This window comes from Rhinoderma darwinii (assembly GCF_050947455.1).
Source record: "Rhinoderma darwinii isolate aRhiDar2 chromosome 5 unlocalized genomic scaffold, aRhiDar2.hap1 SUPER_5_unloc_12, whole genome shotgun sequence".
NCBI classification, from domain to species: Eukaryota; Metazoa; Chordata; class Amphibia; order Anura; family Rhinodermatidae; genus Rhinoderma; species Rhinoderma darwinii.
Window position 1 is genome coordinate 189,713 of NW_027461768.1, and position 27,953 is coordinate 217,665.

At 50.9% G+C, this 27,953-nt stretch overlaps 9 non-coding genes and 5 pseudogenes across 9 annotated transcripts; all 14 read left to right on the forward strand.

Annotated features, from left to right (window-relative positions):
* The first annotated feature begins 365 nt into the window (after positions 1-365).
* On the forward strand, positions 366-435 carry LOC142685220 (U2 spliceosomal RNA; annotated as a pseudogene).
* Positions 436-1,223: 788 nt separating this feature from the next.
* On the forward strand, positions 1,224-1,402 carry LOC142685190 (U2 spliceosomal RNA; annotated as a pseudogene).
* A 1,282-nt stretch (positions 1,403-2,684) lies between these two features.
* LOC142685257 (U2 spliceosomal RNA) lies at positions 2,685-2,875 on the forward strand. The gene has a single exon (XR_012854765.1). It is a non-coding gene; the product is annotated as a U2 spliceosomal RNA (small nuclear RNA).
* Positions 2,876-4,157: 1,282 nt separating this feature from the next.
* On the forward strand, positions 4,158-4,348 carry LOC142685258 (U2 spliceosomal RNA). Its single transcript, XR_012854766.1, has one exon. It is a non-coding gene; the product is annotated as a U2 spliceosomal RNA (small nuclear RNA).
* A 1,282-nt stretch (positions 4,349-5,630) lies between these two features.
* Positions 5,631-5,821, forward strand: LOC142685259 (U2 spliceosomal RNA). Its single transcript, XR_012854767.1, has one exon. It is a non-coding gene; the product is annotated as a U2 spliceosomal RNA (small nuclear RNA).
* A 1,282-nt stretch (positions 5,822-7,103) lies between these two features.
* On the forward strand, positions 7,104-7,294 carry LOC142685260 (U2 spliceosomal RNA). Its single transcript, XR_012854768.1, has one exon. It is a non-coding gene; the product is annotated as a U2 spliceosomal RNA (small nuclear RNA).
* Positions 7,295-8,576: 1,282 nt separating this feature from the next.
* Positions 8,577-8,678, forward strand: LOC142685204 (U2 spliceosomal RNA; annotated as a pseudogene).
* A 5,559-nt stretch (positions 8,679-14,237) lies between these two features.
* Positions 14,238-14,414, forward strand: LOC142685166 (U2 spliceosomal RNA; annotated as a pseudogene).
* A 1,282-nt stretch (positions 14,415-15,696) lies between these two features.
* Positions 15,697-15,887, forward strand: LOC142685261 (U2 spliceosomal RNA). Its single transcript, XR_012854769.1, has one exon. It is a non-coding gene; the product is annotated as a U2 spliceosomal RNA (small nuclear RNA).
* Positions 15,888-17,169: 1,282 nt separating this feature from the next.
* On the forward strand, positions 17,170-17,360 carry LOC142685264 (U2 spliceosomal RNA). Its single transcript, XR_012854771.1, has one exon. It is a non-coding gene; the product is annotated as a U2 spliceosomal RNA (small nuclear RNA).
* Positions 17,361-18,642: 1,282 nt separating this feature from the next.
* On the forward strand, positions 18,643-18,833 carry LOC142685265 (U2 spliceosomal RNA). The gene has a single exon (XR_012854772.1). It is a non-coding gene; the product is annotated as a U2 spliceosomal RNA (small nuclear RNA).
* Positions 18,834-20,115: 1,282 nt separating this feature from the next.
* On the forward strand, positions 20,116-20,217 carry LOC142685205 (U2 spliceosomal RNA; annotated as a pseudogene).
* Positions 20,218-25,759: 5,542 nt separating this feature from the next.
* LOC142685168 (U2 spliceosomal RNA) lies at positions 25,760-25,947 on the forward strand. The gene has a single exon (XR_012854713.1). It is a non-coding gene; the product is annotated as a U2 spliceosomal RNA (small nuclear RNA).
* Positions 25,948-27,229: 1,282 nt separating this feature from the next.
* Positions 27,230-27,420, forward strand: LOC142685266 (U2 spliceosomal RNA). The gene has a single exon (XR_012854773.1). It is a non-coding gene; the product is annotated as a U2 spliceosomal RNA (small nuclear RNA).
* The last annotated feature ends 533 nt before the right edge of the window (positions 27,421-27,953 follow it).

Sequence of the window (27,953 nt, forward strand, 5' to 3'; positions counted from 1 at the left end):
CTGCTCAGCAGGCAGCACAGGACTGGATTAAAGCTGATACAAGGTGTGAAGGAACAAGGGGTGGCTGTGGGCATGCACTTGCTGCCGCTGCCAGTGTTTATCTGCATGGCAGGAGGGCATTTGGGCGTTGCCAGGAAGGCGTTTTTATGTAGATTCCTCCTCTTTCAGCACTGCATTGTGGTGCAAGCAAAAGAAGCAAATCCTGTCTGGCTTCCTCTCCGGCCTTTATTCACCTCCCGCTTAGTAGCTGTAAATGTGTGTGAGCCTGCAGGGCCCCATGGAATTGCCTAGGAGTAGGCTGAATCGCTGCAAGGGGTGAACAGCAGTATGGGACAGGCTCGGGCAAGGCAAGGGCCGCTCGGGTTATCGCTTCTCGGCCTTTTGGCTAAGATCAAGTGTAGTACCTGCTCAAGCTGAGGTTAGTAATCATCCCTGCCGGTGGTACGTGGGCCATCGTAGGGGGATGACAGAACGCCGAGGTGAGGGCAGGGAACCACAACGGTCATCGCTCTGGTGTACGCATTTGGTTTAAAGGTACCATTTGTAGGTGACCAGGCGACCGCCGGATCGAGGTCATTAGGCCGGGTAGTTTGGAAGCCCGAGTTGCTATGTGCCCCAGGGCTGGTGACCCTGGGGTGCCCTAACTCACTGGGGGTGGGATCCCACTGAGTGAAGGCACACTTGCACGCACTCTCTTTCACGCTATATGAGCACACACCTTTATTCTCCCGGCCTTCTGGCTGGGAGATGAGGAATTTTTTTATACCTGGCGGATGTCCAGGCTGTATCACAGCGCACATCCACTTATTTAATTTTGTTTTTCACTGTGTGTTTGTCACGTTTGTCACAAGGATTTTGGGATGCGGTGCCCTTTTGGGACCCTCCTGAGGTCTAGGGGGAAAATGTGTGGCCTTCTGGTTCCTTTTTCCCCTGCAACCCGGCCTCCCTTCTTCGGAGGGGAGGTGCAACTAGGATGCAGGCTCCTAGGTGGACACTGGGGTGGCAGCCCAGGTAGAAGCCTAGGAGTGTGTTTGGGTCTCCCTAAGCTTCGGCGAGGGGGGACCATCGATCCTTGATCCTCTAGGCCTATGGTTTGGAGGGTCAGGGAATGGTTATGCGGGGCCTCTCTCTTTTAAGAGAAGGGCTGCGATAGACCGCATCCTTGTGCACTTTTTGTGTGGCACCTCTGCACTTTTTATGCACTTGGGTGATAGAAAGCACGACTCGGGCTTTCAATAAAAAAAAAAAATCTGTTCTTATCAGTTTAATATCTGATACGTCCCCTATCTGGGGACCATATATTAAATGGATTTTTAGAACAGGGAGATGGAAATAGAGCTTGCTCTGTCCACTCCACGCATTGACCTGGTATTGCAGTATTTCCAGGACCGGTGCACCCTTCCCTTATGTGTTGACTAAAATCAGATTCCAAAAGTGTTTTTTCTCTTTGCCATTGTTTCTGTCTTTCTGAAGGGATCTCCCCTTTTAATCCCATTATTTCAACACCTGTTGGACAATGCATTTGTACAGTCATGTGTGATAATGAGCTCATTTATTAAATGCAATTAATGAATACATTGCCACCTCTTGTTGTGTGTGTGTGTGTGTGTGTCTTCTGTGTTTCTGTGTTTCCGGCATTTCACATTGGAACAGCTCATTCACCTTCCTTGTCTTCTCTCCGCCCTCCCTCCCTCCCTCCTAGGTAAGTTAAAGAGCTGCACCTGAGCCAGCCACTGATTGATGCAGCACCACAGTCAAATAGTGGAGTGGAGTGGAGTAGGGGAACAGCAAACAGCCATTAAAGCAGCCAGCCGCCTACCCGCCACAATGGACCTACCTGTGTACACTAGGTGGATGTGATGGAATGTACTGTCGTCCCTACATTTCAAGAAGAAGTAAGAATTGCAGTTGCAACAAACCCTTGCTTGCCTACAAAGAGAGCAGCAATTTGGATTTGTTACTATGTTACCTGGAAGAATAACAAACTGTGCAAGGATGGAGGTTGTAGGAGCAAAGAGAAGTTGTCTGTAAAGTTGGTGGATGCCTATTTTCCATTTTGCAGTCCCTTGTCTCCCTCTTGTGGCCTCCTGGAGGCAAATAAATGTGCAAAAAAAAGACAGCCTGGCGGCCGGCTGTTGCAGTGTTGCCCTCTCAGGCAACACTGAGTGACTGACTGAGCCTCACAGTCTTATATAAAGTTCAGACGGAACTTTGCACGTGTCATAGTGGAGCCCTCAGGATTCCAGAGCCAGCTTTCTGACATCATAATGGGGCCTGCCTCAGAGATAAAAGCCTGGGCCCAGGCAGTGTTGTTCAGTGCTGCTCAGCAGGCAGCACAGGACTGGATTAAAGCTGATACAAGGTGTGAAGGAACAAGGGGTGGCTGTGGGCATGCACTTGCTGCCGCTGCCAGTGTTTATCTGCATGGCAGGAGGGCATTTGGGCGTTGCCAGGAAGGCGTTTTTATGTAGATTCCTCCTCTTTCAGCACTGCATTGTGGTGCAAGCAAAAGAAGCAAATCCTGTCTGGCTTCCTCTCCGGCCTTTATTCACCTCCCGCTTAGTAGCTGTAAATGTGTGTGAGCCTGCAGGGCCCCATGGAATTGCCTAGGAGTAGGCTGAATCGCTGCAAGGGGTGAACAGCAGTATGGGACAGGCTCGGGCAAGGCAAGGGCCGCTCGGGTTATCGCTTCTCGGCCTTTTGGCTAAGATCAAGTGTAGTATCTGTTCTTATCAGTTTAATATCTGATACGTCCCCTATCTGGGGACCATATATTAAATGGATTTTTAGAACAGGGAGATGGAAATAGAGCTTGCTCTGTCCACTCCACGCATTGACCTGGTATTGCAGTATTTCCAGGACCGGTGCACCCTTCCCTTATGTGTTGACTAAAATCAGATTCCAAAAGTGTTTTTTCTCTTTGCCATTGTTTCTGTCTTTCTGAAGGGATCTCCCCTTTTAATCCCATTATTTCAACACCTGTTGGACAATGCATTTGTACAGTCATGTGTGATAATGAGCTCATTTATTAAATGCAATTAATGAATACATTGCCACCTCTTGTTGTGTGTGTGTGTGTGTGTGTCTTCTGTGTTTCTGTGTTTCCGGCATTTCACATTGGAACAGCTCATTCACCTTCCTTGTCTTCTCTCCGCCCTCCCTCCCTCCCTCCTAGGTAAGTTAAAGAGCTGCACCTGAGCCAGCCACTGATTGATGCAGCACCACAGTCAAATAGTGGAGTGGAGTGGAGTAGGGGAACAGCAAACAGCCATTAAAGCAGCCAGCCGCCTACCCGCCACAATGGACCTACCTGTGTACACTAGGTGGATGTGATGGAATGTACTGTCGTCCCTACATTTCAAGAAGAAGTAAGAATTGCAGTTGCAACAAACCCTTGCTTGCCTACAAAGAGAGCAGCAATTTGGATTTGTTACTATATTACCTGGAAGAATAACAAACTGTGCAAGGATGGAGGTTGTAGGAGCAAAGAGAAGTTGTCTGTAAAGTTGGTGGATGCCTATTTTCCATTTTGCAGTCCCTTGTCTCCCTCTTGTGGCCTCCTGGAGGCAAATAAATGTGCAAAAAAAAGACAGCCTGGCGGCCGGCTGTTGCAGTGTTGCCCTCTCAGGCAACACTGAGTGACTGACTGAGCCTCACAGTCTTATATAAAGTTCAGACGGAACTTTGCACGTGTCATAGTGGAGCCCTCAGGATTCCAGAGCCAGCTTTCTGACATCATAATGGGGCCTGCCTCAGAGATAAAAGCCTGGGCCCAGGCAGTGTTGTTCAGTGCTGCTCAGCAGGCAGCACAGGACTGGATTAAAGCTGATACAAGGTGTGAAGGAACAAGGGGTGGCTGTGGGCATGCACTTGCTGCCGCTGCCAGTGTTTATCTGCATGGCAGGAGGGCATTTGGGCGTTGCCAGGAAGGCGTTTTTATGTAGATTCCTCCTCTTTCAGCACTGCATTGTGGTGCAAGCAAAAGAAGCAAATCCTGTCTGGCTTCCTCTCCGGCCTTTATTCACCTCCCGCTTAGTAGCTGTAAATGTGTGTGAGCCTGCAGGGCCCCATGGAATTGCCTAGGAGTAGGCTGAATCGCTGCAAGGGGTGAACAGCAGTATGGGACAGGCTCGGGCAAGGCAAGGGCCGCTCGGGTTATCGCTTCTCGGCCTTTTGGCTAAGATCAAGTGTAGTATCTGTTCTTATCAGTTTAATATCTGATACGTCCCCTATCTGGGGACCATATATTAAATGGATTTTTAGAACAGGGAGATGGAAATAGAGCTTGCTCTGTCCACTCCACGCATTGACCTGGTATTGCAGTATTTCCAGGACCGGTGCACCCTTCCCTTATGTGTTGACTAAAATCAGATTCCAAAAGTGTTTTTTCTCTTTGCCATTGTTTCTGTCTTTCTGAAGGGATCTCCCCTTTTAATCCCATTATTTCAACACCTGTTGGACAATGCATTTGTACAGTCATGTGTGATAATGAGCTCATTTATTAAATGCAATTAATGAATACATTGCCACCTCTTGTTGTGTGTGTGTGTGTGTGTGTCTTCTGTGTTTCTGTGTTTCCGGCATTTCACATTGGAACAGCTCATTCACCTTCCTTGTCTTCTCTCCGCCCTCCCTCCCTCCCTCCTAGGTAAGTTAAAGAGCTGCACCTGAGCCAGCCACTGATTGATGCAGCACCACAGTCAAATAGTGGAGTGGAGTGGAGTAGGGGAACAGCAAACAGCCATTAAAGCAGCCAGCCGCCTACCCGCCACAATGGACCTACCTGTGTACACTAGGTGGATGTGATGGAATGTACTGTCGTCCCTACATTTCAAGAAGAAGTAAGAATTGCAGTTGCAACAAACCCTTGCTTGCCTACAAAGAGAGCAGCAATTTGGATTTGTTACTATGTTACCTGGAAGAATAACAAACTGTGCAAGGATGGAGGTTGTAGGAGCAAAGAGAAGTTGTCTGTAAAGTTGGTGGATGCCTATTTTCCATTTTGCAGTCCCTTGTCTCCCTCTTGTGGCCTCCTGGAGGCAAATAAATGTGCAAAAAAAAGACAGCCTGGCGGCCGGCTGTTGCAGTGTTGCCCTCTCAGGCAACACTGAGTGACTGACTGAGCCTCACAGTCTTATATAAAGTTCAGACGGAACTTTGCACGTGTCATAGTGGAGCCCTCAGGATTCCAGAGCCAGCTTTCTGACATCATAATGGGGCCTGCCTCAGAGATAAAAGCCTGGGCCCAGGCAGTGTTGTTCAGTGCTGCTCAGCAGGCAGCACAGGACTGGATTAAAGCTGATACAAGGTGTGAAGGAACAAGGGGTGGCTGTGGGCATGCACTTGCTGCCGCTGCCAGTGTTTATCTGCATGGCAGGAGGGCATTTGGGCGTTGCCAGGAAGGCGTTTTTATGTAGATTCCTCCTCTTTCAGCACTGCATTGTGGTGCAAGCAAAAGAAGCAAATCCTGTCTGGCTTCCTCTCCGGCCTTTATTCACCTCCCGCTTAGTAGCTGTAAATGTGTGTGAGCCTGCAGGGCCCCATGGAATTGCCTAGGAGTAGGCTGAATCGCTGCAAGGGGTGAACAGCAGTATGGGACAGGCTCGGGCAAGGCAAGGGCCGCTCGGGTTATCGCTTCTCGGCCTTTTGGCTAAGATCAAGTGTAGTATCTGTTCTTATCAGTTTAATATCTGATACGTCCCCTATCTGGGGACCATATATTAAATGGATTTTTAGAACAGGGAGATGGAAATAGAGCTTGCTCTGTCCACTCCACGCATTGACCTGGTATTGCAGTATTTCCAGGACCGGTGCACCCTTCCCTTATGTGTTGACTAAAATCAGATTCCAAAAGTGTTTTTTCTCTTTGCCATTGTTTCTGTCTTTCTGAAGGGATCTCCCCTTTTAATCCCATTATTTCAACACCTGTTGGACAATGCATTTGTACAGTCATGTGTGATAATGAGCTCATTTATTAAATGCAATTAATGAATACATTGCCACCTCTTGTTGTGTGTGTGTGTGTGTGTGTCTTCTGTGTTTCTGTGTTTCCGGCATTTCACATTGGAACAGCTCATTCACCTTCCTTGTCTTCTCTCCGCCCTCCCTCCCTCCCTCCTAGGTAAGTTAAAGAGCTGCACCTGAGCCAGCCACTGATTGATGCAGCACCACAGTCAAATAGTGGAGTGGAGTGGAGTAGGGGAACAGCAAACAGCCATTAAAGCAGCCAGCCGCCTACCCGCCACAATGGACCTACCTGTGTACACTAGGTGGATGTGATGGAATGTACTGTCGTCCCTACATTTCAAGAAGAAGTAAGAATTGCAGTTGCAACAAACCCTTGCTTGCCTACAAAGAGAGCAGCAATTTGGATTTGTTACTATGTTACCTGGAAGAATAACAAACTGTGCAAGGATGGAGGTTGTAGGAGCAAAGAGAAGTTGTCTGTAAAGTTGGTGGATGCCTATTTTCCATTTTGCAGTCCCTTGTCTCCCTCTTGTGGCCTCCTGGAGGCAAATAAATGTGCAAAAAAAAGACAGCCTGGCGGCCGGCTGTTGCAGTGTTGCCCTCTCAGGCAACACTGAGTGACTGACTGAGCCTCACAGTCTTATATAAAGTTCAGACGGAACTTTGCACGTGTCATAGTGGAGCCCTCAGGATTCCAGAGCCAGCTTTCTGACATCATAATGGGGCCTGCCTCAGAGATAAAAGCCTGGGCCCAGGCAGTGTTGTTCAGTGCTGCTCAGCAGGCAGCACAGGACTGGATTAAAGCTGATACAAGGTGTGAAGGAACAAGGGGTGGCTGTGGGCATGCACTTGCTGCCGCTGCCAGTGTTTATCTGCATGGCAGGAGGGCATTTGGGCGTTGCCAGGAAGGCGTTTTTATGTAGATTCCTCCTCTTTCAGCACTGCATTGTGGTGCAAGCAAAAGAAGCAAATCCTGTCTGGCTTCCTCTCCGGCCTTTATTCACCTCCCGCTTAGTAGCTGTAAATGTGTGTGAGCCTGCAGGGCCCCATGGAATTGCCTAGGAGTAGGCTGAATCGCTGCAAGGGGTGAACAGCAGTATGGGACAGGCTCGGGCAAGGCAAGGGCCGCTCGGGTTATCGCTTCTCGGCCTTTTGGCTAAGATCAAGTGTAGTATCTGTTCTTATCAGTTTAATATCTGATACGTCCCCTATCTGGGGACCATATATTAAATGGATTTTTAGAACAGGGAGATGGAAATAGAGCTTGCTCTGTCCACTCCACGCATTGACCTGGTATTGCAGTATTTCCAGGACCGGTGCACCCTTCCCTTATGTGTTGACTAAAATCAGATTCCAAAAGTGTTTTTTCTCTTTGCCATTGTTTCTGTCTTTCTGAAGGGATCTCCCCTTTTAATCCCATTATTTCAACACCTGTTGGACAATGCATTTGTACAGTCATGTGTGATAATGAGCTCATTTATTAAATGCAATTAATGAATACATTGCCACCTCTTGTTGTGTGTGTGTGTGTGTGTGTCTTCTGTGTTTCTGTGTTTCCGGCATTTCACATTGGAACAGCTCATTCACCTTCCTTGTCTTCTCTCCGCCCTCCCTCCCTCCCTCCTAGGTAAGTTAAAGAGCTGCACCTGAGCCAGCCACTGATTGATGCAGCACCACAGTCAAATAGTGGAGTGGAGTGGAGTAGGGGAACAGCAAACAGCCATTAAAGCAGCCAGCCGCCTACCCGCCACAATGGACCTACCTGTGTACACTAGGTGGATGTGATGGAATGTACTGTCGTCCCTACATTTCAAGAAGAAGTAAGAATTGCAGTTGCAACAAACCCTTGCTTGCCTACAAAGAGAGCAGCAATTTGGATTTGTTACTATGTTACCTGGAAGAATAACAAACTGTGCAAGGATGGAGGTTGTAGGAGCAAAGAGAAGTTGTCTGTAAAGTTGGTGGATGCCTATTTTCCATTTTGCAGTCCCTTGTCTCCCTCTTGTGGCCTCCTGGAGGCAAATAAATGTGCAAAAAAAAGACAGCCTGGCGGCCGGCTGTTGCAGTGTTGCCCTCTCAGGCAACACTGAGTGACTGACTGAGCCTCACAGTCTTATATAAAGTTCAGACGGAACTTTGCACGTGTCATAGTGGAGCCCTCAGGATTCCAGAGCCAGCTTTCTGACATCATAATGGGGCCTGCCTCAGAGATAAAAGCCTGGGCCCAGGCAGTGTTGTTCAGTGCTGCTCAGCAGGCAGCACAGGACTGGATTAAAGCTGATACAAGGTGTGAAGGAACAAGGGGTGGCTGTGGGCATGCACTTGCTGCCGCTGCCAGTGTTTATCTGCATGGCAGGAGGGCATTTGGGCGTTGCCAGGAAGGCGTTTTTATGTAGATTCCTCCTCTTTCAGCACTGCATTGTGGTGCAAGCAAAAGAAGCAAATCCTGTCTGGCTTCCTCTCCGGCCTTTATTCACCTCCCGCTTAGTAGCTGTAAATGTGTGTGAGCCTGCAGGGCCCCATGGAATTGCCTAGGAGTAGGCTGAATCGCTGCAAGGGGTGAACAGCAGTATGGGACAGGCTCGGGCAAGGCAAGGGCCGCTCGGGTTATCGCTTCTCGGCCTTTTGGCTAAGATCAAGTGTAGTATCTGTTCTTATCAGTCCTTGTAAGGATAGATAGCTCGGAGAACCACTGGGGGCTATAAACACTAGCTTAGCGATCCAAGAGCGTTCCAGACGAAGCCGGCGACGAACTGCGGAGAAGAACCAGCGAAGACGACGATCCAGAAGGGAGAAGCCGCCATCGGGGAAGAAGCTCCGGGAGATCGCTGCCGGGAAGAAGAAGGAGAACTGCGACAGAGACCTTCGGAGAAGAGCCGCTGCTGAAGGGGATCTTTGAAGAAGCTCGGCCGCAGAAGAAGCTCGACGAGGAACCGCTGCGGAAGAAATTTCGTGGAAGAACCTCGGCCAGCAAGGAGAAGATTTGCATAGCTCCGCCCCCTTCGGGAAAGAGCTATCGAAGATCCTCCCCAAGCGACAGGAACAGCTGGAAGAAGCCATGGCCTCAACCAGCAACCCTGCCACCCAGAAGAAGAAGGCTGATGGACCAGGTGAGCCGGCCCAGGCCAGGACATCTCCTCCTGAAGCCTCCTCAAGCCAACAGGCCACCAGGAAGCCGAACCAGGCTGCTCCAACCCTGGAGCCCTGGATGAAGCAGACGGTGGCCCTGAAGCTGAAGGAGGTGGACGGGAGAGTGCCGGACATGACGGAAGAAGTGTTCTGCCAGAAGATGCTCCTGGACCAGGGCTTCGCTAAGCCGGAGACCATCAGCATCCAGGCCTTCATGACCGGGATGTTCTTCGTGACCTTCGCTTCGATCAACATCTGCAGAAGGTACTGGGAGATGGTGAAAGCGGCGAGGCCTGAATCCCCTTTCTCTCGCTTTGTGGGCAACTGCCCTGTCCAAAGAGAGGAAAGGCGGGTGACGGTCTCAATGCGGAACCCACACACCCCCGGCAAAGACATCACCACGCTCCTGAAGCGGTTCTGCACAGTGGTGAGGGAACCCACCCACATCCTGAACGGACTCGGCTTCTGGACTGGCAAGTGGTCGGTAATCGTCCGACTGAACAAGGATTCCAGCGCGGAAGACGGCCTCCAACACCTGCCCCAGTCATTCTCGCTGGGCAACTCCTACGGCCTCATCTACTACCCGGACATGCCGCAGATCTGCAGGAGATGCAGCAAGAAGGGTCATTCGGTGAAGGACTGCAAGGAGGACGCCTGCAAGAACTGCCGGGTAACAGGACACGAGACCAAAGACTGCCCGAAACGGACAATGTGCAACCTCTGCGGACAAGCAGCCCACTCCTACAAGGACTGCCCGAAGAGGGATCGATCCTGGGCAACTGTAGCGGCGAAAGCTCCGGCCAGAGGGAACCCCGCCCCAGCCAGAGCTCCAGCGGCGCAGAAGACCGGGAATAAGAAGGATGGTAAGAAGACGACAGTCCCTCCCCCCCGTCTCCCGGCCCTCCCTCGCCCTACCCTTCCCACCCTCCCTCGCCCGGCCCTCCCCACCCCCCCGTCCCCAACCCCTGTCACCCCCACTGAGGCTCTCACCTTCTCCTACCCACCCATCTCAGTGGTCCTGTCACCTGCACCTCTCCCAACCCAGCCTCCCTTCTCCCCAGCTCCAGCAGCACTAACATCTTCCCCTCCAGCTGCTGGAGTCCTCTCCCTGGAGGATTTTCCCCCTCTTGTCTCCTCAGGTGCCATCCAGAGGAAGAGAAAGGTGAGGGACAGCCCAGCTGCTGAGTCCTCAAAGCGACAAGTCGTGGAAATCTGCGAAGATTCCCTTGCGCAGCAGGAGGAAATGGAGCAGATGGTGGAGGAACTCGTGTCTGAACCTGAGGTCATCGACTTCACAACAGACATCCAGGTGGCTACAATCCTGGAACAATTTTTGTCAGAGGGCCTGCTGGATCTTTCGGACCCGCCAGGAGAGGAGGATCCGCCCGACCGGACTGGTAACTAAGGTGTATCGTTTGCACTAACCTTCTTTATTCTCCCCCATGGCTGCTAGACTTAACATCTTTAGCCTCAATGTGAGGAGTGTTAGAGATAGGACTAGATGTCAGATGGTGCTAACTTTTCTTTCCAAGCAGTCGAGTGATGTATTTATGCTGCAGGAATGTACTCTCCCCTCTTCCAGGTCATACCATCATCTGGCCAGGCAGTGGACCCATGGCCCGTCCTACTGGTCTGGTGGGGGCGACTGTAAGTCTGCAGGGGTTGCCATCCTGATTAGGGGAAGCGTATTTACTGTTGACTCTGTCCAGGAGCTCGCCTGCGGCCGCTTGTTGGTCGTAGACGGTTCCTGGGCAGGAGAGCCGATTAGGCTCATCAACGTGTACGCTCCCCCTATGAAGGCTGAGCGCCTGGAACTATTCCAGACCCTGCGGACCCAGCTCGCCACCACTAGGGCAGTGGTGATGGCCGGGGACTTCAACTGCCCCATCGAAGAGGATGGACGAAGTTCCGGCACTTCAATCAAACTGGATGTCAGTTCCAAACTGCTTATCGAGATGGTAACCGAAGCATCCTTGCAGGACGTTGTGGGCTCCATGGGGATTGGCTCTGTGAACTATTCATGGAGCCGACCCGATGGCTCACTTCGTTCTCGGATTGACTTTGTGTTCACCTCCCGGGCAGTCAAGCAGCATGGGCACTCCATGGTCCCCTGCTTCTTCTCTGACCACAGGGCCATTCTCTTCCAGGGTGCCATCGGCCACGGTTTTCCTCCCGGCCCTGGCTCCTGGAAGCTGAATTGTGCCCTGCTGGAAAGAGAGGAGGTACTGGCGGAACTTAGAGACGCCTATATTGTTTGGAGGAATGATAAAGTTTTCTTTGACAAAACCTGTGACTGGTGGGAATATGTTAAAGTTGAATTTCGTTGTTTCTTTCAGGCAAAAAGTCGTCAACAGGCGTGTGAGAGGAAGAGAGACTTCAGAGAGATGCAGCGTCAGCTGCGATCCCTGCAAGACCTCCTTCAATGCGGCTGGGACGTCAGGAAGGAGCTGGAGGAAGCCAAAAAGGGCCTGAAAAGGCACTTTGAGGAGGAATCCAAGCGAATTGTCTTTCGTTCCAAGGTGGAGAACCTGGAGAAGGGTGAGAAATGTAACTCGTTCTTTTTCAGGAAACTCCATGCCGGCCACACGCCCCTGAAGGAACTTCGAGATGAGACCGGAAACATGCATTCTGGGAAGAAGGAGGTGATGGGAGTCGTCACAGACTACTACCGAAGCCTCTACTCCCGGAAAACCACTGACCCCGAAGCCGCCGATAAATTCCTGTCAGGTATCACTAATCATCTTGATCCTGCAGGTACGGAGGCTATGGATGTACCCCTGACGGTGGAGGAACTGCTCTCTGCCGCTAAATCCTTCAGACCCGGCAGGACCCCGGGCAGTGATGGTCTCCCAGCAGAGCTCTATGTAGCGCTGGGGGACTTGATCAGTCCGGACCTGCTGGAGCTCTATGAGGAGATGGTGGTGGAGGGTAGAATGCCACCGTCCTTGAGAGAAGGCATGATCACGATCTTGTATAAGCGGAAGGGGGAGAGATGTGACCTGAAAAACTGGCGTCCCATCTCTCTCCTGAACGTGGACTACAAGATCCTCGCCAAAGTATTGGCCAACAGACTGAAGGTTGTCATCGGACAGATCATCGGATCGGACCAAACCTGCGGCATTCCTGGCCGTAGGGTGGCCGACAGTCTTGCCCTGGTGAGGGACACGGTGCATTACATGCAAAGCCGCCGTACACACGCGGCCCTGGTCAGTCTGGATCAGGAGAAGGCCTTTGACCGGGTCTCTCACGAATTCATGGGTAAGGCTCTGCGTAGGCTGCGGCTTGGCAGGTTGTTCTGTTTGTATGTTAACCTGATGTATTGCGACATTTACAGCTCGGTGCTGGTGAACGGCTGGAAGACTGACCCCTTTCCTGTATCGTCGGGGGTTAGACAAGGCTGTCCTCTTTCACCTCTCCTTTTTGTTTGTGTTATAGAGCTCTTCGCAGAGGCTATCCGGCAGAATGGAGAGATCAGAGGGATCACCGCACCAGGTCCAGGACACTTCGAGGTCAAATGCTCGCTGTACATGGACGACGTGACCGTCTTCTGCGCTGACCAGAGTTCGGTGACTGCACTCGTCCAGACCTGTGAGGAGTTCGGACGCGCTTCAGGGGCAAAAGTCAACTGCGGGAAGTCGGAAGCCATGCTCTTCGGAAAGTGGTACCTGCCTTCTCCTGCCTCCTTCCCGTTTACTATCAAGCCGGACTTCATCAAAATTCTGGGAGTCTGGTTCGGTAAGGAAGGTGCAGCCCTAAAGTCGTGGGAAGAACGCTTGGCCAAAGTCAACCAAAGGATCGGACTGTGGAGCCTCAGACAACTCACTATTGAGGGCAAAGCAATGGTCCTGCGTAACGAAGTCTTGCCTGTGCTACAATACACTGCACAGGCATGGCCCCCTCTTGCCACCGTCTCGAGGGCCATTACCAGGACTGTGTTTCGCTTCATCTGGGGCTCGAAAATGGACAGAGTAAAGCGGACTGTTATGTACAAGGAGCCCCGCAAAGGTGGGAAGGGTATACCCGACATTCCCACTCTGCTGCGGATCGCTTTTGTATGTGACTGTGTTCGTAGGACTCTGAGGACAGCAAACGGCTCTGCGGGCAAGGCCATGTCCCGCTACTTCCTCCTTCCCCTCTGGCGAGGTTTTGGCTGGGACAAGTGGGACAGCTCCTTCCCTTACAACTGGCACGCTCCCTGGTTCTACGGAGATGTCGTCCGGTTCGTGAGGGAGCATCAACTGGAGGGTCTTAAGCCCGACTTGTGGAAACCTAAGACGATCCACAAGCACATCAGAGCAAAGGACTCACTGGAGTCTGTTCCAGGGCTTCATGCCGACACGTTGGAGACTGTTTGGACTAACGTGTCATCTGGCAGGTTGACCAACGGGCACAAGGACATTTCATGGATGGCCATCCAGGGAGGACTGCCTCTTAGGTCATTCATGCATGCCCGCAACCTGTGCAAGACCCGGTACTGCCCCAGGTGCCCCTTCACGGAGGAAACATCTTTGCACATTTTCTGGCAGTGCCCCTTTGCACAGGGTCTGTTGAAAGCCTTGGAACATGAACTCAAGGACTCAGTACCCAGGAACAGACTGTCGTACCGCTCGGTACTTTATGGACTATTTCCTGGGAATACCACGGATGGAGCAATCCAGGAAGCCTGGCGCCTTATGAACTGCTTTAAGGACGCTATATGGTTTGCCAGGAACCGTCTGATTTTGCGGAGAGAGAGTGTGTCCGTCCAGGACTGCCGCAGGCTGATCCACAGCCTGCTCAGAGACTATTCCACCTGGGACAGCCCGGACGTCGATGAGGAAGAGGACTGATACTCCCCTTCCCCCCACTCTCCCTTCTTGTGTGTTGTCTTTCAATAAAGCTTCGGGCCTGTGATTTCCCCCTTCCCTATCCCCTCCTACCCACTCCCCTATCCCATCACTTGTCTGTAATGCTTTGTTGTTTGGCTTTAGTGAATGCAAGAATGTTAGTGTAGCATGTGGTGTAATGTATAGCATAGGCTAGCCTGTACTGTGTATTATACTGTCATGTTATGTTTGACGACTGTTATTATTTATTATTTGCTGCTTCATGGCTTGCGCTGCGTCGCAGTAATGTTTGTATGATGACGATTGATTGTCAATAAAGCATTTTTCAATCAAAAAAAATCTGTTCTTATCAGTTTAATATCTGATACGTCCCCTATCTGGGGACCATATATTAAATGGATTTTTAGAACAGGGAGATGGAAATAGAGCTTGCTCTGTCCACTCCACGCATTGACCTGGTATTGCAGTATTTCCAGGACCGGTGCACCCTTCCCTTATGTGTTGACTAAAATCAGATTCCAAAAGTGTTTTTTCTCTTTGCCATTGTTTCTGTCTTTCTGAAGGGATCTCCCCTTTTAATCCCATTATTTCAACACCTGTTGGACAATGCATTTGTACAGTCATGTGTGATAATGAGCTCATTTATTAAATGCAATTAATGAATACATTGCCACCTCTTGTTGTGTGTGTGTGTGTGTGTGTCTTCTGTGTTTCTGTGTTTCCGGCATTTCACATTGGAACAGCTCATTCACCTTCCTTGTCTTCTCTCCGCCCTCCCTCCCTCCCTCCTAGGTAAGTTAAAGAGCTGCACCTGAGCCAGCCACTGATTGATGCAGCACCACAGTCAAATAGTGGAGTGGAGTGGAGTAGGGGAACAGCAAACAGCCATTAAAGCAGCCAGCCGCCTACCCGCCACAATGGACCTACCTGTGTACACTAGGTGGATGTGATGGAATGTACTGTCGTCCCTACATTTCAAGAAGAAGTAAGAATTGCAGTTGCAACAAACCCTTGCTTGCCTACAAAGAGAGCAGCAATTTGGATTTGTTACTATGTTACCTGGAAGAATAACAAACTGTGCAAGGATGGAGGTTGTAGGAGCAAAGAGAAGTTGTCTGTAAAGTTGGTGGATGCCTATTTTCCATTTTGCAGTCCCTTGTCTCCCTCTTGTGGCCTCCTGGAGGCAAATAAATGTGCAAAAAAAAGACAGCCTGGCGGCCGGCTGTTGCAGTGTTGCCCTCTCAGGCAACACTGAGTGACTGACTGAGCCTCACAGTCTTATATAAAGTTCAGACGGAACTTTGCACGTGTCATAGTGGAGCCCTCAGGATTCCAGAGCCAGCTTTCTGACATCATAATGGGGCCTGCCTCAGAGATAAAAGCCTGGGCCCAGGCAGTGTTGTTCAGTGCTGCTCAGCAGGCAGCACAGGACTGGATTAAAGCTGATACAAGGTGTGAAGGAACAAGGGGTGGCTGTGGGCATGCACTTGCTGCCGCTGCCAGTGTTTATCTGCATGGCAGGAGGGCATTTGGGCGTTGCCAGGAAGGCGTTTTTATGTAGATTCCTCCTCTTTCAGCACTGCATTGTGGTGCAAGCAAAAGAAGCAAATCCTGTCTGGCTTCCTCTCCGGCCTTTATTCACCTCCCGCTTAGTAGCTGTAAATGTGTGTGAGCCTGCAGGGCCCCATGGAATTGCCTAGGAGTAGGCTGAATCGCTGCAAGGGGTGAACAGCAGTATGGGACAGGCTCGGGCAAGGCAAGGGCCGCTCGGGTTATCGCTTCTCGGCCTTTTGGCTAAGATCAAGTGTAGTATCTGTTCTTATCAGTTTAATATCTGATACGTCCCCTATCTGGGGACCATATATTAAATGGATTTTTAGAACAGGGAGATGGAAATAGAGCTTGCTCTGTCCACTCCACGCATTGACCTGGTATTGCAGTATTTCCAGGACCGGTGCACCCTTCCCTTATGTGTTGACTAAAATCAGATTCCAAAAGTGTTTTTTCTCTTTGCCATTGTTTCTGTCTTTCTGAAGGGATCTCCCCTTTTAATCCCATTATTTCAACACCTGTTGGACAATGCATTTGTACAGTCATGTGTGATAATGAGCTCATTTATTAAATGCAATTAATGAATACATTGCCACCTCTTGTTGTGTGTGTGTGTGTGTGTGTCTTCTGTGTTTCTGTGTTTCCGGCATTTCACATTGGAACAGCTCATTCACCTTCCTTGTCTTCTCTCCGCCCTCCCTCCCTCCCTCCTAGGTAAGTTAAAGAGCTGCACCTGAGCCAGCCACTGATTGATGCAGCACCACAGTCAAATAGTGGAGTGGAGTGGAGTAGGGGAACAGCAAACAGCCATTAAAGCAGCCAGCCGCCTACCCGCCACAATGGACCTACCTGTGTACACTAGGTGGATGTGATGGAATGTACTGTCGTCCCTACATTTCAAGAAGAAGTAAGAATTGCAGTTGCAACAAACCCTTGCTTGCCTACAAAGAGAGCAGCAATTTGGATTTGTTACTATGTTACCTGGAAGAATAACAAACTGTGCAAGGATGGAGGTTGTAGGAGCAAAGAGAAGTTGTCTGTAAAGTTGGTGGATGCCTATTTTCCATTTTGCAGTCCCTTGTCTCCCTCTTGTGGCCTCCTGGAGGCAAATAAATGTGCAAAAAAAAGACAGCCTGGCGGCCGGCTGTTGCAGTGTTGCCCTCTCAGGCAACACTGAGTGACTGACTGAGCCTCACAGTCTTATATAAAGTTCAGACGGAACTTTGCACGTGTCATAGTGGAGCCCTCAGGATTCCAGAGCCAGCTTTCTGACATCATAATGGGGCCTGCCTCAGAGATAAAAGCCTGGGCCCAGGCAGTGTTGTTCAGTGCTGCTCAGCAGGCAGCACAGGACTGGATTAAAGCTGATACAAGGTGTGAAGGAACAAGGGGTGGCTGTGGGCATGCACTTGCTGCCGCTGCCAGTGTTTATCTGCATGGCAGGAGGGCATTTGGGCGTTGCCAGGAAGGCGTTTTTATGTAGATTCCTCCTCTTTCAGCACTGCATTGTGGTGCAAGCAAAAGAAGCAAATCCTGTCTGGCTTCCTCTCCGGCCTTTATTCACCTCCCGCTTAGTAGCTGTAAATGTGTGTGAGCCTGCAGGGCCCCATGGAATTGCCTAGGAGTAGGCTGAATCGCTGCAAGGGGTGAACAGCAGTATGGGACAGGCTCGGGCAAGGCAAGGGCCGCTCGGGTTATCGCTTCTCGGCCTTTTGGCTAAGATCAAGTGTAGTATCTGTTCTTATCAGTTTAATATCTGATACGTCCCCTATCTGGGGACCATATATTAAATGGATTTTTAGAACAGGGAGATGGAAATAGAGCTTGCTCTGTCCACTCCACGCATTGACCTGGTATTGCAGTATTTCCAGGACCGGTGCACCCTTCCCTTATGTGTTGACTAAAATCAGATTCCAAAAGTGTTTTTTCTCTTTGCCATTGTTTCTGTCTTTCTGAAGGGATCTCCCCTTTTAATCCCATTATTTCAACACCTGTTGGACAATGCATTTGTACAGTCATGTGTGATAATGAGCTCATTTATTAAATGCAATTAATGAATACATTGCCACCTCTTGTTGTGTGTGTGTGTGTGTGTGTCTTCTGTGTTTCTGTGTTTCCGGCATTTCACATTGGAACAGCTCATTCACCTTCCTTGTCTTCTCTCCGCCCTCCCTCCCTCCCTCCTAGGTAAGTTAAAGAGCTGCACCTGAGCCAGCCACTGATTGATGCAGCACCACAGTCAAATAGTGGAGTGGAGTGGAGTAGGGGAACAGCAAACAGCCATTAAAGCAGCCAGCCGCCTACCCGCCACAATGGACCTACCTGTGTACACTAGGTGGATGTGATGGAATGTACTGTCGTCCCTACATTTCAAGAAGAAGTAAGAATTGCAGTTGCAACAAACCCTTGCTTGCCTACAAAGAGAGCAGCAATTTGGATTTGTTACTATGTTACCTGGAAGAATAACAAACTGTGCAAGGATGGAGGTTGTAGGAGCAAAGAGAAGTTGTCTGTAAAGTTGGTGGATGCCTATTTTCCATTTTGCAGTCCCTTGTCTCCCTCTTGTGGCCTCCTGGAGGCAAATAAATGTGCAAAAAAAAGACAGCCTGGCGGCCGGCTGTTGCAGTGTTGCCCTCTCAGGCAACACTGAGTGACTGACTGAGCCTCACAGTCTTATATAAAGTTCAGACGGAACTTTGCACGTGTCATAGTGGAGCCCTCAGGATTCCAGAGCCAGCTTTCTGACATCATAATGGGGCCTGCCTCAGAGATAAAAGCCTGGGCCCAGGCAGTGTTGTTCAGTGCTGCTCAGCAGGCAGCACAGGACTGGATTAAAGCTGATACAAGGTGTGAAGGAACAAGGGGTGGCTGTGGGCATGCACTTGCTGCCGCTGCCAGTGTTTATCTGCATGGCAGGAGGGCATTTGGGCGTTGCCAGGAAGGCGTTTTTATGTAGATTCCTCCTCTTTCAGCACTGCATTGTGGTGCAAGCAAAAGAAGCAAATCCTGTCTGGCTTCCTCTCCGGCCTTTATTCACCTCCCGCTTAGTAGCTGTAAATGTGTGTGAGCCTGCAGGGCCCCATGGAATTGCCTAGGAGTAGGCTGAATCGCTGCAAGGGGTGAACAGCAGTATGGGACAGGCTCGGGCAAGGCAAGGGCCGCTCGGGTTATCGCTTCTCGGCCTTTTGGCTAAGATCAAGTGTAGTATCTGTTCTTATCAGTTTAATATCTGATACGTCCCCTATCTGGGGACCATATATTAAATGGATTTTTAGAACAGGGAGATGGAAATAGAGCTTGCTCTGTCCACTCCACGCATTGACCTGGTATTGCAGTATTTCCAGGACCGGTGCACCCTTCCCTTATGTGTTGACTAAAATCAGATTCCAAAAGTGTTTTTTCTCTTTGCCATTGTTTCTGTCTTTCTGAAGGGATCTCCCCTTTTAATCCCATTATTTCAACACCTGTTGGACAATGCATTTGTACAGTCATGTGTGATAATGAGCTCATTTATTAAATGCAATTAATGAATACATTGCCACCTCTTGTTGTGTGTGTGTGTGTGTGTGTCTTCTGTGTTTCTGTGTTTCCGGCATTTCACATTGGAACAGCTCATTCACCTTCCTTGTCTTCTCTCCGCCCTCCCTCCCTCCCTCCTAGGTAAGTTAAAGAGCTGCACCTGAGCCAGCCACTGATTGATGCAGCACCACAGTCAAATAGTGGAGTGGAGTGGAGTAGGGGAACAGCAAACAGCCATTAAAGCAGCCAGCCGCCTACCCGCCACAATGGACCTACCTGTGTACACTAGGTGGATGTGATGGAATGTACTGTCGTCCCTACATTTCAAGAAGAAGTAAGAATTGCAGTTGCAACAAACCCTTGCTTGCCTACAAAGAGAGCAGCAATTTGGATTTGTTACTATGTTACCTGGAAGAATAACAAACTGTGCAAGGATGGAGGTTGTAGGAGCAAAGAGAAGTTGTCTGTAAAGTTGGTGGATGCCTATTTTCCATTTTGCAGTCCCTTGTCTCCCTCTTGTGGCCTCCTGGAGGCAAATAAATGTGCAAAAAAAAGACAGCCTGGCGGCCGGCTGTTGCAGTGTTGCCCTCTCAGGCAACACTGAGTGACTGACTGAGCCTCACAGTCTTATATAAAGTTCAGACGGAACTTTGCACGTGTCATAGTGGAGCCCTCAGGATTCCAGAGCCAGCTTTCTGACATCATAATGGGGCCTGCCTCAGAGATAAAAGCCTGGGCCCAGGCAGTGTTGTTCAGTGCTGCTCAGCAGGCAGCACAGGACTGGATTAAAGCTGATACAAGGTGTGAAGGAACAAGGGGTGGCTGTGGGCATGCACTTGCTGCCGCTGCCAGTGTTTATCTGCATGGCAGGAGGGCATTTGGGCGTTGCCAGGAAGGCGTTTTTATGTAGATTCCTCCTCTTTCAGCACTGCATTGTGGTGCAAGCAAAAGAAGCAAATCCTGTCTGGCTTCCTCTCCGGCCTTTATTCACCTCCCGCTTAGTAGCTGTAAATGTGTGTGAGCCTGCAGGGCCCCATGGAATTGCCTAGGAGTAGGCTGAATCGCTGCAAGGGGTGAACAGCAGTATGGGACAGGCTCGGGCAAGGCAAGGGCCGCTCGGGTTATCGCTTCTCGGCCTTTTGGCTAAGATCAAGTGTAGTATCTGTTCTTATCAGTCCTTGTAAGGATAGATAGCTCGGAGAACCACTGGGGGCTATAAACACTAGCTTAGCGATCCAAGAGCGTTCCAGACGAAGCCGGCGACGAACTGCGGAGAAGAACCAGCGAAGACGACGATCCAGAAAGGAGAAGCCGCCATCGAGGAAGAAGCTCCGGGAGATCGCTGCCGGGAAGAAGAAGGAGAACTTCGGAGAAGAGCCGCTGCTGAAGGGGATCTTCGAAGAAGCTCGGCCGCAGAAGAAGAAGCTCGACGAGGAACCGCTGCGGAAGAAATTTCGTGGTAGAACCTCGGCCAGCAAGGAGAAGATTTGCATAGCTCCGCCCCCTTCGGGAAAGAGCTATCGAAGATCCTCCCCAAGCGACAGGAACAGCTGGAAGAAGCCATGGCCTCAACCAGCAACCCTGCCACCCAGAAGGAGAAGGCTGATGGACCAGGTGAGCCGGCCCAGGCCAGGACATCTCCTCCTGAAGCCTCCTCAAGCCAACAGGCCACCAGGAAGCCGAACCAGGCTGCTCCAACCCTGGAGCCCTGGATGAAGCAGACGGTGGCCCTGAAGCTCAAGGAGGTGGACGGGAGAGTGCCGGACATGACGGAAGAAGTGTTCTGCCAGAAGATGCTCCTGGATCAGGGCTTCGCTAAGCCAGAGACCATCAGTATCCAGGCCTTCATGACCGGGATGTTCTTCGTGACCTTCGCTTCGATCAACATCTGCAGAAGGTACTGGGAGATGGTGAAAGCGGCGAGGCCTGAATCCCCTTTCTCTCGCTTTGTGGGCAACTGCCCTGTCCAAAGAGAGGAAAGGCGGGTGACGGTCTCAATGCGGAACCCACACACCCCCGGCAAAGACATCACCACGCTCCTGAAGCGGTTCTGCACAGTGGTGAGGGAACCCACCCACATCCTGAACGGACTCGGCTTCTGGACTGGCAAGTGGTCGGTAATCGTCCGACTGAACAAGAATTCGAGCGCGGAAGACGGCCTCCAGCACCTGCCCCAGTCATTCTCGCTGGGCAACTCCTACGGCCTCATCTATTACCCGGACATGCCGCAGATCTGCAGGAGATGCAGCAAGAAGGGTCATTCGGTGAAGGACTGCAAGGAGGACGCCTGCAAGAACTGCCGGGTAACAGGACACGAGACCAAAGACTGCCCGAAACGGACAATGTGCAACCTCTGCGGACAAGCAGCCCACTCTTACAAGGACTGCCCGAAGAGGGATCGATCCTGGGCAACTGTAGCAGCGAAAGCTCCAGCCAGAGGGAACCCCGCCCCAGCCAGAGCTCCAGCGGCACAGAAGACCGGGAAAAAGAAGGATGGTAAGAAGACGACAGTCCCTCCCCCCCCTCTCCCGGCCCTCCCTCGCCCTACCCTTCCCACCCTCCCTCGCCCGGCCCTCCCCACCCCCCCGTCCCCAACCCCTGTCACCCCCACTGAGGCTCTCACCTTCTCCTACCCACCCATCTCAGTGGTCCTGTCACCTGCACCTCTCCCAACCCAGCCTCCCTTCTCCCCAGCTCCAGCAGCACTAACATCTTCCCCTCCAGCTGCTGGAGTCCTCTCCCTGGAGGATTTTCCCCCTCTTGTCTCCTCAGGTGCCATCCAGAGGAAGAGAAAGGTGAGGGACAGCCCAGCTGCTGAGTCCTCAAAGAGACAAGTCGTGGAAATCTGCGAAGATTCCCTTGCGCAGCAGGAGGAAATGGAGCAGATGGTGGAGGAACTCGTGTCTGAACCTGAGGTCATCGACTTCACAACAGACATCCAGGTGGCTACAATCCTGGAACAATTTTTGTCAGAGGGCCTGCTGGATCTTCCGGACCCGCCAGGCTCCAGAGAGGAGGATCCGCCCGACCGGACTGGTAACTAAGGTGTATCGTTTGCACTAACCTTCTTTATTCTCCCCCATGGCTGCTGAACTTAACATCTTTAGCCTCAATGTGAGGAGTGTTAGAGATAGGACTAGATGTCAGATGGTGCTAACTTTTCTTTCCAAGCAGTCGAGTGATGTATTTATGCTGCAGGAATGTACTCTCCCCTCTTCCAGGTCATACCATCATCTGGCCAGGCAGTGGACCCATGGCCCGTCCTACTGGTCTGGTGGGGGCGACTGTAAGTCTGCAGGGGTTGCCATCCTGATTAGGGGAAGCGTATTTACTGTTGACTCTGTCCAGGAGCTCGTCTGCGGCCGCTTGTTGGTCGTAGACGGTTCCTGGGCGGGAGAGCCGATTAGGCTCATCAACGTGTACGCTCCCCCTATGAAGGCTGAGCGCCTGGAACTATTCCAGACCCTGCGGACCCAGCTCGCCACCACTAGGGCAGTGGTGATGGCCGGGGACTTCAACTGCCCCATCGAAGAGGATGGACGAAGTTCCGGCACTTCAATCAAGCTGGATGTCAGTTCCAAACTGCTTATCGAGATGGTAACCGAAGCATCCTTGCAGGACGTTGTGGGCTCCATGGGGATCGGCTCTGTGAACTATTCATGGAGCCGACCCGATGGCTCACTTCGTTCTCGGATTGACTTTGTGTTCACCTCCCGGGCAGTCAAGCAGCATGGGCACTCCATGGTCCCCTGCTTCTTCTCTGACCACAGGGCCATTCTCTTCCAGGGTGCCATCGGCCACGGTTTTCCTCCCGGCCCTGGCTCCTGGAAGCTGAATTGTGCCCTGCTGGAAAGAGAGGAGGTACTGGCGGAACTTAGAGACGCCTATATTGTTTGGAGGAATGATAAAGTTTTCTTTGACAAAACCTGTGACTGGTGGGAATATGTTAAAGTTGAATTTCGTTGTTTCTTTCAGGCAAAAAGTCGTCAACAGGCGTGTGAGAGGAAGAGAGACTTCAGAGAGATGCAGCGTCAGCTGCGATCCCTGCAAGACCTCCTTCAATGCGGCTGGGACGTCAGGAAGGAGCTGGAGGAAGCCAAAAAGGGCCTGAAAAGGCACTTTGAGGAGGAATCCAAGCGAATTGTCTTTCGTTCCAAGGTGGAGAACCTGGAGAAGGGTGAGAAATGTAACTCGTTCTTTTTCAGGAAACTCCATGCCGGCCACACGCCCCTGAAGGAACTCCGAGATGAGACCGGAAACATGCATTCTGGGAAGAAGGAGGTGATGGGAGTCGTCACAGACTACTACCGAAGCCTCTACTCCCGGAAAACCACTGACCCCGAAGCCGCCGATAAATTCCTGTCAGGTATCACTAATCATCTTGATCCTGCAGGTACGGAGGCTATGGACGTACCCCTGACGGTGGAGGAACTGCTCTCTGCCGCTAAATCCTTCAGACCCGGCAGGACCCCGGGCAGTGATGGTCTCCCAGCAGAGCTCTATGTAGCGCTGGGGGACTTGATCTGTCCGGACCTGCTGGAGCTCTATGAGGAGATGGTGGTGGAGGGTAGAATGCCACCGTCCTTGAGAGAAGGCATGATCACGATCTTGTATAAGCGGAAGGGGGAGAGATGTGACCTGAAAAACTGGCGTCCCATCTCTCTCCTGAACGTGGACTACAAGATCCTCGCCAAAGTATTGACCAACAGACTGAAGGTTGTCATCGGACAGATCATCGGATCGGACCAAACCTGCGGCATTCCTGGCCGTAGGGTGGCCGACAGTCTTGCCCTGGTGAGGGACACGGTGCATTACATGCAAAGCCGCCGTACACACGCGGCCCTGGTCAGTCTGGATCAGGAGAAGGCTTTTGACCGGGTCTCTCACGAATTCATGGGTAAGGCTCTGCGTAGGCTGCGGCTTGGCAGATTGTTCTGTTTGTATGTTAACCTGATGTATTGCGACATTTACAGCTCGGTGCTGGTGAACGGCTGGAAGACTGACCCCTTTCCTGTATCGTCGGGGGTTAGACAAGGCTGTCCTCTTTCACCTCTCCTTTTTGTTTGTGTTATAGAGCTCTTCGCAGAGGCTATCCGGCAGAATGGAGAGATCAGAGGGATCACCGCACCAGGTCCAGGACACTTCGAGGTCAAATGCTCGCTGTACATGGACGACGTGACCGTCTTCTGCGCTGACCAGAGTTCGGTGACTGCACTCGTCCAGACCTGTGAGGAGTTCGGACGCGCTTCAGGGGCAAAAGTCAACTGCGGGAAGTCGGAAGCCATGCTCTTCGGAAAGTGGTACCTGCCTTCTCCTGCCTCCTTCCCGTTTACTATCAAGCCGGACTTCATCAAAATTCTGGGAGTCTGGTTCGGTAAGGAAGGTGCAGCCCTAAAGTCGTGGGAAGAACGCTTGGCCAAAGTCAACCAAAGGATCGGACTGTGGAGCCTCAGACAACTCACTATTGAGGGCAAAGCAATGGTCCTGCGTAACGAAGTCTTGCCTGTGCTACAATACACTGCACAGGCATGGCCCCCTCTTGCAACGGTCTCGAGGGCCATTACCAGGACTGTGTTTCGCTTCATCTGGGGCTCGAAAATGGACAGAGTAAAGCGGACTGTTATGTACAAGGAGCCCCGCAAAGGTGGGAAGGGTATACCCGACATTCCCACTCTGCTGCGGATAGCTTTTGTATGTGACTGTGTTCGTAGGACTCTGAGGACAGCAAACGGCTCTGCGGGCAAGGCCATGTCCCGCTACTTCCTCCTTCCCCTCTGGCGAGGTTTTGGCTGGGATAAGTGGGACAGCTCCTTCCCTTACAACTGGCACGCTCCCTGGTTCTACGGAGATGTCGTCCGGTTTGTGAGGGAGCATCAACTGGAGGGTCTTAAGCCCGACTTGTGGAAACCTAAGACGATCCACAAGCACATCAGAGCAAAGGACTCACTGGAGTTTGTTCCAGGGCTTCATGCCGACACGTTGGAGACTGTTTGGACTAACGTGTCATCTGGCAGGTTGACCAACGGGCACAAGGACATTTCATGGATGGCCATCCAGGGAGGACTGCCTCTTAGGTCATTCATGCATGCCCGCAACCTGTGCAAGACCCGGTACTGCCCCAGGTGCCCCTTCACGGAGGAAACATCTTTGCACATTTTCTGGCAGTGCCCCTTTGCACAGGGTCTGTTGAAAGCCTTGGAACACGAACTCAAGGACTCAGTTCCCAGGAACAGACTGTCGTACCGCTCGGTACTTTATGGACTATTTCCTGGGAATACCACGGATGGAGCAATCCAGGAAGCCTGGCGCCTTATGAACTGTTTTAAGGACGCTATATGGTTCGCCAGGAATCGTCTGATTTTGCGGAGAGAGAGTGTGTCCGTCCAGGACTGCCGAAGGCTGATCCACAGCCTGCTCAGAGACTATTCCACCTGGGACAGCCCGGACGTCGATGAGGAAGAGGACTGATACTCCCCTTCCCCCCACTCTCCCTTCTTGTGTGTTGTCTTTCAATAAAGCTTCGGGCCTGTGATTTCCCGCTTCCCTATCCCCTCCTACCCACTCCCCTATCCCATCACTTGTCTGTAATGCTTTGTTGTTTGGCGTTAGTGAATGCAAGAATGTTAGTGTAGCATGTGGTGTAATGTATAGCATAGGCTAGCCTGTACTGTGTATTATACTGTCATGTTATGTTTGACGACTGTTATTATTTATTATTTGCTGCTTCATGGCTTGCGCTGCGTCGCAGTAATGTTTGTATGATGACGATTGATTGTCAATAAAGCAATTTTCAATCAAAAAATCTGTTCTTATCAGTTTAATATCTGATACGTCCCCTATCTGGGGACCATATATTAAATGGATTTTTAGAACAGGGAGATGGAAATAGAGCTTGCTCTGTCCACTCCACGCATTGACCTGGTATTGCAGTATTTCCAGGACCGGTGCACCCTTCCCTTATGTGTTGACTAAAATCAGATTCCAAAAGTGTTTTTTCTCTTTGCCATTGTTTCTGTCTTTCTGAAGGGATCTCCCCTTTTAATCCCATTATTTCAACACCTGTTGGACAATGCATTTGTACAGTCATGTGTGATAATGAGCTCATTTATTAAATGCAATTAATGAATACATTGCCACCTCTTGTTGTGTGTGTGTGTGTGTGTGTCTTCTGTGTTTCTGTGTTTCCGGCATTTCACATTGGAACAGCTCATTCACCTTCCTTGTCTTCTCTCCGCCCTCCCTCCCTCCCTCCTAGGTAAGTTAAAGAGCTGCACCTGAGCCAGCCACTGATTGATGCAGCACCACAGTCAAATAGTGGAGTGGAGTGGAGTAGGGGAACAGCAAACAGCCATTAAAGCAGCCAGCCGCCTACCCGCCACAATGGACCTACCTGTGTACACTAGGTGGATGTGATGGAATGTACTGTCGTCCCTACATTTCAAGAAGAAGTAAGAATTGCAGTTGCAACAAACCCTTGCTTGCCTACAAAGAGAGCAGCAATTTGGATTTGTTACTATGTTACCTGGAAGAATAACAAACTGTGCAAGGATGGAGGTTGTAGGAGCAAAGAGAAGTTGTCTGTAAAGTTGGTGGATGCCTATTTTCCATTTTGCAGTCCCTTGTCTCCCTCTTGTGGCCTCCTGGAGGCAAATAAATGTGCAAAAAAAAGACAGCCTGGCGGCCGGCTGTTGCAGTGTTGCCCTCTCAGGCAACACTGAGTGACTGACTGAGCCTCACAGTCTTATATAAAGTTCAGACGGAACTTTGCACGTGTCATAGTGGAGCCCTCAGGATTCCAGAGCCAGCTTTCTGACATCATAATGGGGCCTGCCTCAGAGATAAAAGCCTGGGCCCAGGCAGTGTTGTTCAGTGCTGCTCAGCAGGCAGCACAGGACTGGATTAAAGCTGATACAAGGTGTGAAGGAACAAGGGGTGGCTGTGGGCATGCACTTGCTGCCGCTGCCAGTGTTTATCTGCATGGCAGGAGGGCATTTGGGCGTTGCCAGGAAGGCGTTTTTATGTAGATTCCTCCTCTTTCAGCACTGCATTGTGGTGCAAGCAAAAGAAGCAAATCCTGTCTGGCTTCCTCTCCGGCCTTTATTCACCTCCCGCTTAGTAGCTGTAAATGTGTGTGAGCCTGCAGGGCCCCATGGAATTGCCTAGGAGTAGGCTGAATCGCTGCAAGGGGTGAACAGCAGTATGGGACAGGCTCGGGCAAGGCAAGGGCCGCTCGGGTTATCGCTTCTCGGCCTTTTGGCTAAGATCAAGTGTAGTATCTGTTCTTATCAGTTTAATATCTGATACGTCCCCTATCTGGGGACCATATATTAAATGGATTTTTAGAACAGGGAGATGGAAATAGAGCTTGCTCTGTCCACTCCACGCATTGACCTGGTATTGCAGTATTTCCAGGACCGGTGCACCCTTCCCTTATGTGTTGACTAAAATCAGATTCCAAAAGTGTTTTTTCTCTTTGCCATTGTTTCTGTCTTTCTGAAGGGATCTCCCCTTTTAATCCCATTATTTCAACACCTGTTGGACAATGCATTTGTACAGTCATGTGTGATAATGAGCTCATTTATTAAATGCAATTAATGAATACATTGCCACCTCTTGTTGTGTGTGTGTGTGTGTGTGTCTTCTGTGTTTCTGTGTTTCCGGCATTTCACATTGGAACAGCTCATTCACCTTCCTTGTCTTCTCTCCGCCCTCCCTCCCTCCCTCCTAGGTAAGTTAAAGAGCTGCACCTGAGCCAGCCACTGATTGATGCAGCACCACAGTCAAATAGTGGAGTGGAGTGGAGTAGGGGAACAGCAAACAGCCATTAAAGCAGCCAGCCGCCTACCCGCCACAATGGACCTACCTGTGTACACTAGGTGGATGTGATGGAATGTACTGTCGTCCCTACATTTCAAGAAGAAGTAAGAATTGCAGTTGCAACAAACCCTTGCTTGCCTACAA